The sequence below is a fragment of the Pseudorca crassidens genome, chromosome 19 (genome assembly GCF_039906515.1).
Source record: "Pseudorca crassidens isolate mPseCra1 chromosome 19, mPseCra1.hap1, whole genome shotgun sequence".
Taxonomy (NCBI): domain Eukaryota; kingdom Metazoa; phylum Chordata; class Mammalia; order Artiodactyla; family Delphinidae; genus Pseudorca; species Pseudorca crassidens.
Window position 1 is genome coordinate 56,826,714 of NC_090314.1, and position 13,727 is coordinate 56,840,440.

At 55.9% G+C, this 13,727-nt stretch overlaps 1 protein-coding gene across 2 annotated transcripts in view; it reads left to right on the plus strand.

The window, feature by feature from the left end:
* Window positions 1–10,094: 10,094 nt before the first annotated feature.
* The window catches only part of EXOC7 (exocyst complex component 7), a 29,919-nt gene continuing 26,286 nt past the window's right edge, over window positions 10,095–13,727 (plus strand). The window contains exons 1-2 of one of the 2 annotated variants that reach the window (XM_067716554.1): window positions 10,095–10,644; window positions 12,098–12,154. The gene's annotated coding sequence lies outside the window, so the exon portion shown is untranslated. The remainder of the gene's footprint in view (window positions 10,645–12,097; window positions 12,155–13,727) is intronic. The other variant, XM_067716549.1, reaches the window with a different exon arrangement.

Here is a 13,727-nt window from a genome sequence, read left to right on the forward strand (position 1 = left end):
TGTGCCCTTGCTTGCACTCCTGTGGGGGAGTATCTTGCTCCACCCTAAGCCCCCTGGGCTGCATTCCACATCCACCCTCCTGCCCCATTGGGCAATTTAACCTTTTTCATGGAAAGTTATTTACAATAAAAAAATTTTTAAAAATAAAGTTTTAAAAAATCTCAAAATGAACCTGCTTGCAACTTTCTCTGGGGAAAAGCATGGGCCAGTTTTGGAGAGGCCAAGGCCCAAGGGGGAATGGCTGGGAGGAAGATGGGAGGCACCAAAGGCCTGCAGAGTGCCCCCTGGTGCACTCCCCATGATCTCTGGGTCCCCAGAGAGAAAGGGGCTGAGAGGCAGTCCTCGAGGGTCCCCTGCAGCCAGGGCCTCGGCACCTCTATCTGTGCAACGGGGAGACTGTACCCACAGCCCCCAGGAGCAGGCGGCAAAGGAGGCACAGCCCCGTCCCTGGCCCTGGGGACTCACAAAGGCCGAGCTTGCCCAGGGCTCGGCTCACGTCCCCCACCTCGCCCACCTCGAGGGCCTGCCCAGGCTCGCCTGCGGTCCTCGCCTGGGCCTGTGTCCAGCTCCTCCCTCCCTTGGTCCCTTCCTGAAGGGACAGGGTGTGAGGTCAGAGGGCCCCAGCCCTTGGGGCCCCACTTGCCACCCTGGGGTTCATTCACCCCGCCCAGCACCTTCCCTCCAATGCAGGTTGGGGCTGAGGGAGGCCATCAGGGAAGACAGAAGACGGGGTGCCTAGACCCTACAGCTCCAGCCTGTGAGGAACCAACGTACCAGAGTTCTGATGGGGAAACTGAGGCACAGCAGATATGTGACACTCAGCAGGCATCTTTCAACCCCCTCACCCCAGCTTTGCCTGGAACCCTTCTCTCCCCCGAGCCCACACCTGGCCCCGCCAGCATGCCCTTGTGGTGCACAGCCTCTTCCCCCAGCATTCACGCACGCGCGCGCGCGCGCACACACACGCACACACACACACACACACACACACACACACAGGCACTGTCCTACACAATCCTGCCCAGCCTCCAAGGGCCCCTTTCTCCTGAAGCCCCTTTCTTTCCTTGCACTGGAGGCTGGCTCCAGGCCAACCTGGCATTCCCCCGCCAACTTGCTGCTTTCACTTGCTAATTATTCCAAATATTTCAGAAGGGTGCACACACTGCAGGGCCAGCCGGGTTGGGGCCTTACCGAGCTCAGGAGGCAGCCCATCCCCTTCCCACCGCTCGCTGAGGAGGCTGCCCCAGCCTCCCTCTGAGACTCCCTTCACCCCCTAAGCAACGGCTCCCTCCCTCCCCCCACCACCCGCCGGCACTGGGGGAACATGGGGGCTCCAGCCTCTCCACTGGTCCCCAGGATCAGCCTTCAGCCCCCCGCCAAAAGGGGTATACCCTGGATTGACAGGTGGGGCCTGTCACTGTCCCCCCTCCTCACCCTCTGCCTGGGCCCATGCTGGGGAGGAGGGGCAAGGTCAGGGGCTGGCAGAACTGCCTGCCAGCTAAGGAGAGGCTGAAGAAGCTTCTGGCTGCCAGGAAGAATCACCAGGAGCTCCTGAAAATCCCGATGCCTGGGACTAGCGTCTCGGGGTGGGACCCAGACGCTGGCACTTTTAAGGGTCCGTGGATGCTGCCAACGAACAGCCAGAGCTAAGAGGGGGCCCCAAAGGGGCCGGAACACAGGGCTTCACACACCCCTTCAGCAGGCAGCGTTTGGGGGTTGGCGGTTGAGGGGGCGGGAAGCGTGAGTGGATCCTGTCCCTCCTACTCACCCCTGCCCTGGCCCTTGGTTGGGTGGCTTTTTAAAAAAGACGTTCAGTGACTCCGTATTTATTTATAGATTCAATGTAATCCCAGTCAATATATATTTTGCACCATTAACAGTAAGTTGCAGACAGGATGCCCCATCAGCACTAGATACTTTAGCGTGTATTTCCTTAGAACAAGGACACGCCTCCATAATCCTAGTACCACCATCCCAATCAGGAAATTAACATTGACCCGGCAATCCCATCTAACCGCAGACCCCATTCACATCTTGCAGATCACCCCAGTAATGCTCCTCTCCATTCCAACACCCCAATCCAGGACCCCATGTTGCACTGAGCTGTCCTTTCTCTTTGGCACTGTGTGGCTTTGAGCCCACGTCTCAGTTTCACATTTCCTTCGATCTCCACTTTTGAGGTGAGAAGCCCTTCAGCCACTTCACCCTCAGGTGTGGTACAGTCCCTTTCCAGAGCAAGAAGCCACCTTTCTGTCTCTTAACTTTCCACCTCTTTCCTCCCCTCCCTCCCCCATGTATCCCCAGCCAGGAAAGGGATGAGGGGGAAAGGGCAGGAACTCAGACTTCGGGGACCCTCCCCGTCTGCCCAGAGTACATCCTGTTCCACGGGACAGGCCACCCCCAGCTCCAGTGACTGGAAGGCCCCCGGGATGGGATTCCATGCTGGCCTGGAGCAAATGCACCAGGCCTCCTGAAGAGCTGAGCTGAGGGCAGGAAACACTCTTCTGCCTGCCTCTGCCCCCCTCAACATACTGGGGACCCAGACTTGCAGAAGGAGGCAGGTGAGCTGGAGGGCAGGAAAGAAGGTCTGTGAGGGCGGGTGGGAGGAGACGGTCAGGAGTCAGGCGAGCTTCCATCCCGGGCTGAGGCCCAAAGGTAAACAGGTGTATTTGGACTCCCGGCAGGGGGGAGTGGGCTGGCCCTGCGGGGCAGGCCTGGGCCTGTCAGGGGTGGGGCTGTGGAGAGGGGCTGCATTAACAATGGGGTGGGAGAGTGGCCCCAGGTCCCGCTGACATTCTTGTGTGATGAAGAGGAAAACACAGGTGACAAGGGAGGGGAGGCACTGGGACAGGGGAGGGCGCTTTTTGAGGCCACCCAGGCTGGGCCTGCGCTGGCCAGTGTGAGCCAGGGAGGTGCATGGAAGCCCTGGGGGGTCACCTTCCTCCTGGGGCACGTGTGTCCAGCCCACTCTGAGGCTCCCAGGTGGGACAGGTCAGAGGCTCCGTGACTGGAATGCTCGGGCCTGAGCTTTCTCTGTGAGTGCAGGAGCCGGAGGGAGCAGCTGAAGGGTCGGGTCCCCCAGAAGCCAACCAGGCTGAGTGGCAGGACAGGGGAGGCGGGGTACACATTAACCAAGGCGGGAGACCTCGCTGCTGCCCCCCGCTCCAGCTCCCAGCAGAGCCCTGTCACCCAGATGCGGATCTGAGGGCAGGACAGCAGCCTGGGTCCGAGCCCCAGACTCCTTGCTCCTTGAAGGAAGCAGCTCGCTGAGCTCCCAGGAAAGCAAGAGTCCCAGGAACTGGGGAGCACAGGCTGCTTGCATACATCCCACCCTACCCACGGCCCCCAAGACCCTTTGAAGGCACAGTGGATTGCCGGCGGCCCTCCCAGGGCTGCTATTCGCCCAGGGAATTAAGCTGAGGCTGAGGGGCTGCCAACTGTCCTCTCCCCTTCACCCAGCCACCCCGCTTCTGTCAGTGGCTCTCCCCCTTGCCCAGACCGCCCTGCGCCCCGCCTCCTGCCTCAATCTGCATACCAAGCCCTATCCCCGGCCCGGGTGCTTCCTGATGCCCCCAGGGGTGCAGAGCATTCAGCCAGGGGGGCCTCTGAGGAAACCCCATACTGCCCTGTTCTGGAAACAATTAAGAGGCCCCCCTTGCTGACTCTGTGGGCTTGGGTGAGGTAATAAAAGAGGGAGTAGGGCCCTGAGTGCCACCTGAAGCTTGAGTGGGACATGTGGCTGGTGCGAGCCAGGGGAGGGAGGAGGGAGAGGGGATACGGGACAAGAGGGAAGGGCTGGAGGGCAGTGGGAGAGGCCTGGCCTGTCTCACTCTCATCTGCTCCTCTGGTCCCCAACTCTCCTGGAGCCTAGGCCCTGGGAATAAGGATCACAGAGGCCCGAGATGCAGGGTTGGTGTGGTGAAACCAGCATTCAACCCCTTCATACACATATCTTTTATTACCCCACCCAAGTCCACAGGGTCAGCAAATGGCCTTTGACATGTTTGCACCCGACAACAAGGTCACCAGGTCGGAGCTGTGCCCAGCTCAGCTGTCCCTGCTGGGCCCGCCCCACCGTGCACCACGACAGGCCCTGGGGCCACTGAGCTCGACAGCTGTGGAGCCCAGCTACTCAGGGTCCAAGCTGGGACTGGGAGCTCTGCGACGGGCCCGAGAGCCCCTGCTGCTTGCTGTTTGGCTAAAGATGAAGCCCGGCCTGATGGAGATGGCCCGAGAGGCTGGGCCCAGAGCTGGCACTGTGCCACAAGGCCGGGTGGGCTTGGGCCCACAGTTCAAGGCCAGTTTTGGAGAGAAGGGTGGGGTGTCCAGGTGTGGCGGGCGGACCTCACAGGGGGCTGGGGCTCAACCCCCAGCCACCTTCCCCGGCTCTATTTCATGTGTGGGTTCTATTGCGAGGGGGATTAAGGGTCTCCCAGGCAAAGAGGAAGAGAAACAGCAACTAGGCCCAACGACCTCCATGCAGGGAGAAGTGGGTCACGAAGAGAGGGCAATCCCCACCCTGGCCCCCCACCCAAACGCTCAGCTCAAAGGCCCGGCCACCCTTGGGCCCAGGAAGCTTTTATCTGAAGGACAAGTCGCCTCCCAGACCCCTCCACGAAGATGACCCGTGGTGACCTCCAAAGGGACTTGGGAAGAGACAGGTATAAGTGACAACCAGAGACGCGGTTACAAAATGAAAATGAATCCCACCTAGAGAACTGGAGGCGGCGCGAAGCCGTGGAGAGACAGACATTTGTTGAACGCGCAGGCCGCGAATAACCCTATGAATTAGTAAACGAAGCGGAACCATTTGGGGGAGGGGGGAGATGACAATGGCGTTAGTCCTGTCCTGTGGAGGTCACCCCAGGTTATGCAGTGGAATCTGCTGGTGAACAAATACGATGCTCAAAACCGGGAGGAGACAGAGCCAGGACTAGGACACAGTCCCAAGGGACCTGGTGAAGGTAAAGGCTGCAGCCCAGGTGCACAGACTCTTCCAGAAGGGAGACCAGAGAGGAGAGCAGAGAGTAAGGAGCCTGGAGAAGGGCCACCATTAGGGCAGGAGGGAGCCCCCTCCCCCACCCCCTCCCCCCTCCTTGCCCCTGACACACACCTACATGGACGCACCTGTTCCTGGCTGGCCCCGCCCCACGGAGCCTGCAGTGAGAGTCAACAGGCCAGAGTGGGCTCCGGAAGGAAGGGAACCAGCCAGCATTCGCCCAGGGAAGGCCTGTGGCCTCCCGCAGGGCATTTCATTAGCAGGACAGGGGTAGAACCCAGAGTCTGAGGGCAGGCTGCCAACTCCGAGCTCAGATCAGGGTGAAAGGAAGGAGAGGGCGGGCAGTGGTGAAGACAGGACCAAGGGAAGCTGTTTTAAGATGGGGTGACCTGCGTGTGTTTGAAGGAAGGAAGGGGCTAGCCTGGGGAGAGGGTGAATTGCAGATGCTGGGGAAACGGGATGCTGGGAGAGCAAGGACGGACCCTTCTGGTGGCAGCACAAGGCAAAGGGTCTCAGAGGAGGTAGGAAGGGAGAGCTCTGCCCCAGCCCAGGGCAGCGGTCACTCTGCAGTGCCTCTTGCTTGCAGAGTGAAGAAGAAGGTGGCAGGGCGGGGGTGGGGTGAGGAGTAGAGGGGGCAGGGGCTGTGCCGGGATGCACAAGAGGATTGTGGGGACCTCTGGTTCCCGCTCCAGCTAGAGGGCAGCGCAATGGGAGTAAGGAGGGAGGAGAGATCTGGAGGGACATGGGAGGGCACTCAGGAGCCAGGGACACGAAAAGGAGGAACGGGAACAAGGGGAGGCCAGCCTCGGCCCTTGAGACTCTGCAACGGGCCAGCCTCGCCGGCACGTCTGCCTCCAGCTGGCAGGACTCAGGGGGATTCCCAGCTGCGGGGAGGAAGGCCAGGGTCCCAGGTGCTGGAAACCCTGGTCAGTCATCACCTGGTTGCTTGGTCAATGTTTCCTTTCACCTGTGGACCTGAGTCTGCGTGGACACAAAGATGGGTGAGATCTGTTCTTAGAGAGATTTCCCAACCCACTGAGCTGGGTGGCGGCGTGGTCTTGCCAGGACAACTCTGCAATTTCACTCCCACGATCATGCAGAGGGGTTTTCTCAGGGCTCGGAGGCCACAACAAGAGATGACTGGGAACTGGTGGCCGGCAATGCCATCATCCCCTGAGTGGGGAATGCAGCATGAAAGAGAAGGGAGGGGGAGGGGGGGGAGTTAGGCTGGGGGTACAGAGAGTTTGAAGCACACGTGGCACAGTTGAGGGGTGGCTGAGAGGCTTCTGGGTAATGAAGGATGGTTCTAGGAGACTCAGCTTGGAAAAGGAACCACACTGTGTGAGCAGAGCCCAGTCAGCCCCTCCTGGCCCCTCCACTCCGCAAGCAACAACCACTAATTCGATTTCTATCGCCATAGGTCAGTTTTTCCTGTTCTAGAATTTCATATAAATGGCATCATACAATTTTACTCTGTGTTTGGCTTCTTTCACTGAACACATTATTTTTGAAATTTAACTACGTTGTCACATGCACCAGTAGTTTGTTCCTTTTCACAGCTGAGTAGTGTTCCATCGGATGACTATAGCAATTTGTTTATCCGTTCTCCACTAGATGGATACCTGGGCTGTTTCCAGTTTGGGGCTATTGTAAATGAAGTTGCTATGAACATTCTTGTACAAGGTTTTTTTGTGGGTTTTTTTTTGTTGTTGTTTTGGTTTTTTTGCTGTACCACACAGCACGCAGGATCTTAGTTCCCTGACCAGTGATCGAACTTGGGCCCCCTGCAGTGGAAGTGTGGAGTCTTAACCACTGGACCGCCAGAGAAGTCTCAGGGTTTTTTTGTAGTAGGGCTTTTAAAAAAAAGCCTTTTGATTTGAATGGCGCTTGGGAAGAGAAGACATAAACATGTGTGGCCCAGCTGCCATGCTTCACTGGACCATGCTGAGTTGATTCTTAAAAGGGTCAGCAGGGGTATCTAGCAAGACGCAGAGAGGACAGGAGTTACAGGCAGAAGGAGAGGAGGTGGGAAAGGGCACGCAGGTGGACACCCGGCTGGCTGGCTCAGTGCAGGGGAGGGTTCGTGGGACTCTTCTCAAGTACACTTCTGGCCATGTCACTCATCTGTTGAGAACCCTACAATGACTTCCCTCGCCTACAGAAGACTCCAAACACCATCAAGATCCTCCCCTGCTCGCCACTCATCTTCCCACCTACCCCTCCCTCCGTGATCAGTCACACTGATGTATCGCCCAGAATCACTGTTTCCTCCCTCTGTCTCCTACCCCTGCCCTCTGCCCTGCGCGAACACCCTCCCACTCTCCCCCTTCACCTACGTAACTTTTCAGGACCTAGTTTCAGGGTCCCATCATGAGTCCCCAGCTGTGGTCCCCCAGCTGGAAGGACCCTAATATCCTGGTAGAACTCACACCAACCCTTTCCGCACTTCTGCTTGAGAAGGCAGTTGGTTACACATATTGGGGTCCCCAGACTGGTACCCGAATTGAGGACAGCACCAGCGGGGACATATCCTCACGGAAGGGTGGGGCAGGCTGGAGCAGTGTCCCCAGCCAATGGCTCTGCCTCCAGCTGGCCAGAGCTCTGGAAAGCCCACCCACCACGGTCCGCTCTTGACCCTGAACCCTTTTATTTGGTGGACCTAGAACTCAGTTTGGGGGATGACCTCCATCACAACCCCTTTTCCTTCTTCACCCCAGCAGTCTGTTGCATGACTCAAGGTCAGAGGACAAGTTCTGGGGATTCTGTCCTCCTCCTGCCCGGTGCTCATGCCTTTCCCCTGCTGCCAGCACAGACTGCCCAACTTGGGGCTCCTGGCTGCTGTCTGGAATTCAAGTTTGTTGGGGAAAGTCTTGGGCTGAGCCCTGAGCTCCAGGAGCCCACCACATCAGCTGGCTGGGCCTCTGGCAGACCCCAGGATCTTCAAGCCCAGACTCCGGGGGATAAAGGGGCAACGCTGGTCTGTTTGTTCCCTCTGCGGGAGCGAGGGGGTAGCTGGAATGGTCTTCAGTCATAGAGGCATAGACCTTAATCTGCAGGAAGTATTAGGAGCCTTCTGGTGACTGCAGAAGTGGAAACTAAGAGAGAGGACCCAGCTCTGAGGATGTCAGCACAGATGAGGTTGGCTTCTCCCGGGCACTACTGGCTGGGGGACCCATCTGGACATCTGCCGCCTCTCCACCCACTGCCACCCTCCAGTGCCCTTTATTTCACCATGTTGGCAGCATGGGCCTCTCCTGCTGGATTGGGAGCTCCAGGAAGGCAGAGGCAGTGCCTGGTTCTCCATGGCACCTGCCAGGAGTTGGGAGTGGCACATGGTGTGTGCTCAACAGAGCATGGCGGAACGGATGGAGGGGGTGGGAGTGCACGCCCCATTTCTCACAGTGACTTAGATCCAGAAGCCAGCACTCTGACCTGGGCAGACAGTGGAGAGCCAGAGGAAAGGCAGCTCAGCCTGTCTTCCCTGCCCTCAGGGACCCCAGGCCTTGACTCCCAGCTCACCCCTCTTCCTTGGCCTTATTAAAAAGCCCTTGCTGAAGACGTGATTGTGTGTGGTGCCCTGCCGGTGGTGTACACTGAGAACCACATTTGCCTGTCACTGGTCTCTGTGCTCATTCACTCATTCAACAAATCTCAGACAGATGGGAAGACCCTTCCATTGGGTGTGGAGGGCAAGCACACAACAGAAGACCAAACGCACAGAGCAAGTGGGTCCCAAGAGTGCACCAGGGGACTTCCCTGGCGGTCCAGTGGTTAGGACTCTGCACTTCTACTGCCGGGAACCCGGGTTTGATCCCTGGTCAGGGAACTAGATGCCATGTGCTACAACTAAAAGTTCACATGCTGCAACTCAGGATCCCACAACTAAGACCCAGCACAGCCAAATAAGTTAAAAAAAAAAAAAGGAAAAAAGAACTAGGGATGTAATGTACAACATGATGACTCTAGTTAACACTGCTATGTGATAGACAGGAAAGTTGTCAACAGAGTAGATCCTGAGTTCTCATTGCAAGGAGAATTTTTTTTTTTTCTTTTCTTTTGATTCTATTTGAGATGATGGATGACAACTAAACCTACTGTGGTAATCATTTTGCAATACAGTTGACCCTTGAGCAGCAGGGGTTAGAGGAACTGACCCTGGGGCAGTGGAAAATTCACACAGAACTTTACAGTTGGCCCTCCCTATCCACGGTACTATTGTGTACTACCGTAGTATGTACTCATTGAAAACAATCCAGGTATAAGTGGACCCCCAGAGTTCAAACCCATGTTGTTCAAGGATCAACTGTATGTGTAAATCAAACCATCAGGCTGTACACCCTTTGTTTTTTTGGGTGTTTTTGGCTGCACCGGAGGGCATGTGGGATCTTAGCTCCACCACCAGGGATCGAACCACACCCCCTGCATTGGAAGTGCATAGTCTTAACCACTGGACCACCAGGGAAGTCCCAACACCTTATACAGTGACGTATGTTAATTATTTCTCAATAAAACTGGAGAAAATAAATTAATTTTAAAAAGCCAGCAGAAGGGGTCCAGTGCACCCTGCGCAGGCTGCAAGCCCCTTAAGACACGCTGCCCTCTCTTTCTCCCCCTGCCTACAGTAGCCCCTGGGGTTAATGAAAAAAACGATTGAACCTGCCCCTCCCCACAAAGATTCACCAGCCTGGCAGGAGGGCCTATGTAAGGGCCCTTTCAGGCCCCTGCCGGCAGGCAGAGGGAGGATGCGGGTGGGTCCATCCCTGAGGCTGGGGTCTCCACTCCCCCAAGCCCAAGGCCAGGCGGGTCAGGGCGCTCTAGGCGCAGAAAAAGCGCTGAGTCACGTTCCGGGCACGCGACACCCAGAGAGAGGGGCCTTCCGGGAACGGGGCTGCGGGGACGCGAGTGCGCCCGGGGCTGCAGGGTGCGGGGGCGCGCAGGCCGCCCGCGTGTGCGGGGCTGCGGGAGCGCGCCCGGACCGGCGGGGGCGCGCGGGCCGCCCGGCTACCCGAGAACCGCAGCCCGGCCGCCGGCGTCCTCGGTTACCAGGAGTTTCGGGGCCGGAGTGCGGTGGGTGCCAGCGCCTGGCGTCACCGCTGCCCGCCGGCCCGGACCGCCCCTTCCGGGGCCCGTTTGGGAAATGGGGGGAGGGGAGCCCCGCAGAAAGGCCCCGAACGTCGGCCCCAGCCACCCTGTTAGTGCCCCTCTTCCCGCAGGTTCCCTTCTCCGTGTCCTCTCGAGTTTTGTCCTCATTTATTTGCTTTCCACGTTCCTCTCCTTTTCAGGGCCCCATTTGCTCCCGCCTTTTCTGTTTCCATCCATCCACCTGCCTTTAGACCTCTCTCCTCATTTCCTTGCACCCCCGGACATTCTCGGTGGTGGTGGGGAAGGGCGCAGTAGAAAGGTACCGGTGGGCGTCGGGCGCCCCCTCGCGGCCCACTTGTCCCGGCCTGGCCTCCGGCCTGGGAGGGGACCGGCCACTCGCCACCCCCCAGCCCCCACCCCCTACCCGCCCAGGTCTGGGGTTCAGGTTTTGGGTTAGCGGGAGCCGCGCGCCCCCCAGCGGCACAGTCACATCCTCAAAACCCACTCTCCGGGTTCTGGAAAGTGGAAAGCGGCCTCCAGAAAAAGGGACCTTGAGACTGAAGGTAAGCAGGCTGGGGAGAGGCGGATGTTGCTGCTAGCTGAGGTAGAAGGAAGAGTAAAGTCTCAGTTTTTGTTTTTTTTTTTAATTTTTGTTTTGCTTTCTTTTTTTTTAATTTTTAAAATTTTATTTACTATTAGAGTATATTTGATTTACAATGTTGTGTTAGTTTCAGGTGTACAACAGAGTGACTCCTTTATACATATACATATATCCATTCTTTTTCAAATTCTTTTCCCATGTAGCTTATTACAGAATATTGAGTAGAGTTCCCTGTGCTCTACAGGAGGTCCTTGTTGATTATCTACTTTATGTACAGTAGTGTGTATTTGTTAATCCCAAACTCCTAATTTATCCCTCCCCGCCCCACATTTCCCCTTTGGTAACCATAAGTTTGTCAGTGAGTCTGTTTCTGTTTTGTAAATAAGTTCAGAAAAGTCTCAAAATTCTTCACCCATTTTTCCATAGAGTTAGCACAGGGATGTGCCGGGAAGTCTGCAGTTTGAAATGGAGGGAAACATGTGTTTTAGGACAGGGGCAGAGGTGGGGGAATCGAGCCAGGAGTAAAGGGACAGGGAGGGAGCGGTAGCCACGAGGAATCATCAGGCCTTGGTGGACTGGGCCTCCCCAGCCAGCCTCCTGCCAGGCCTTAACCCTGGGATCAGAAGCAAATCCCTGCCGTCCTCCAAGCCCCACTGATGAGAGTTTTAAAAGAGTTTAAAAAGCGAATGGGAAATTTTCCCTCAAGTGTCGGTCCTCCTCCAAATCCAGACAGTGGAGAGCCTCTTGCCTGGCGACCAGGATCCCCGATGTCCTGGAGGCAAAGGCTCACTAGGCCCAGGGACAGCGGCAGGGCTGTGACACGCAGACTCCAGCAGCAGGGAAGTAGCTGGGTGCCTCCTTGACCCACACTCTCTCTTTGGGTCCCGAAAGGCTGAGTCCTTCAGGGTCTCCCCAGGTGGGATGGTGGCTGTGGGCCTAGAGTGTTCCAGCAGGTCCCAGGAGGGTCATTCTGATGTACCTGTGTGAGCCAGCCTGCCACATGATGAAGGAGAAAAATGGAGCATCTGCTTCCTGGCTCTGGCACCTTCCAGACACTTCTGTGCACCTTGGTTCCCGCTCCCATGAAAACAAAAATACTCACCTCCCCCCGCAGGACACACAGGTGGTTGTGAGGATTCTGGGAGGTGACCATTTTAAAGATTCAGCATGGTGCCGGCACATGGTAGCGCTCATACCTCAGGCTTACTTCCTGGTCTGTAAAATGTGGTCAGTGTCACTCGTGTGTTCCCCTCAGCCAGTGCCTTGTGGCCTCCGCTCTTTAAACAATCCATCAGCATTTGGCTCTCACTACGTCTTTTTTCCTTTAATTGAAGTATAGTTGATTTACAATGTTGTGTTCGTTTCAGGTGTACAGCAAAGTGATTCAGATATATATATATTTTTTTCTTTTTCAGATTCTTTTCCCTTCTGGGTTATTACAAGATATTGAGTAGAGTTCCCTGTGCTATACAGTAAGTCCTTGTTGGTTATCTATTTTATGTATAGTATTGTGTATATGTTCATCCCAAACTGCTAATTTATCCCTCCCCCCTTTCCCCTTTGGCAACCGTAAGTTTGTTTTCTATGTCTGTGAGTCTGTTTCTGTTTTATAAATAAGTTCATTTGTATCATATTTTAGATTCCACATATACCTGATATCATGTGGCATTGGTCTTTCTCTCTCTGACTCCACTTAGTATGATAATCTCTAGGTCCATCCATGTTGCTGCAGTGGCATTATTTCATTCTTTTTTATGGCTGAGTAATATTCTATTGTGTGTAGAATAGATGTATACCACATCTTCTTTATCCATTTATCTGTCGATAAACATTTAGGTTACTTCCATGTCTTGGCTATTGTAAATAGAGCTGCAGTGAACATTGGGGTGCATCCTTGATCTTTAAGAATGACCTTAGTGGATGGGACCAGGGCCAGGCCACTCAGGATGCTATCGGTGACTCAGGACTGTTTGGGGGGCAGACAGCAGGAGTTGGTGAGGTTCCAAAGGTGCTAGATAAATCAACAATTTGGATCTCAGAACACATTTCTAGGGGAATTCCCTGGCAGTTCAGTGGTTAGGGCTCTACGCTTCCACTGCAGGGGGCACAGGTTCAATCCCTGGTCGGGGAACTAAGATCCCATAAGTTGCGCAGCACCGCCAAAAAAAAATTTCTACGCAGAAATCAATTTACTTCCTAATATACTCGAGCTATAGCTGGAAAGGCCAGCCAAGGAATGTCTGGGGTGGGCACTGGTTAACATCCCTTGAGCACCTGCTGTGTGCCGGGCCCTTTATATTTGCTGTGTCACTTAATTCCCGTGAAATGTTATTCAGAGGGACGCTCCCTTGGCTGAAGTCACATGGCTCATGGGTGGCAGGGCTGGGAGCAGATGAGCCCCATCTGACCTCACACCTGGTTCTCACTCCCCCTCTCTGTGCCATTATCGCCCTGGCTGTGATTGCCACAGGGGTCAGCCACCACGTGGAACACACTCCTATGGGAACATGTGTCCAAAGCCAGACCCCCACCTGCTCCACAGACCTCTCCTGGCACCTCCCCTGGGTAAGGGGACAAGTGAGGGTAGGAGGCTGGGGCGGGGGTCCCCAGAGGGGCAGGAAGGGTCAGTGATTCTCTTCAGCCACATCTCTGTGGGGTGTTTCTACTCCTCCTGAGTGTGTGGCTGTAATTCTCAGGGCAGATAGTCTCACGGTTGCCTCAAAAAAGTACACCTGCCCTCCTTCCCCTGCTTGCCCGTTCTGGAACACGTACCCGCCAGTTTCTCTCACCCTTTTGGTCCTCCCTCCAGGCCCCTGCTCCTCCCTTGCCCTCCTGGATTTAGCTGTCACACACTTATTTGTTCCTCACAGATTGGTTGGGCGTCCCCTCTGTGTCAGGCCAAGGCTGGGTGCTGGAGACAGCCCTTTAGAAGGCTGGCCCAGGGTCTTCCTGTCACCTGGCTTTCCTCTCACTTTTGTCACTCAGCTGTGAAGAACGATTGCTTCATGCCTGCCTTTGATCTGCCTTCGGCAAGGCTCCTGTGTC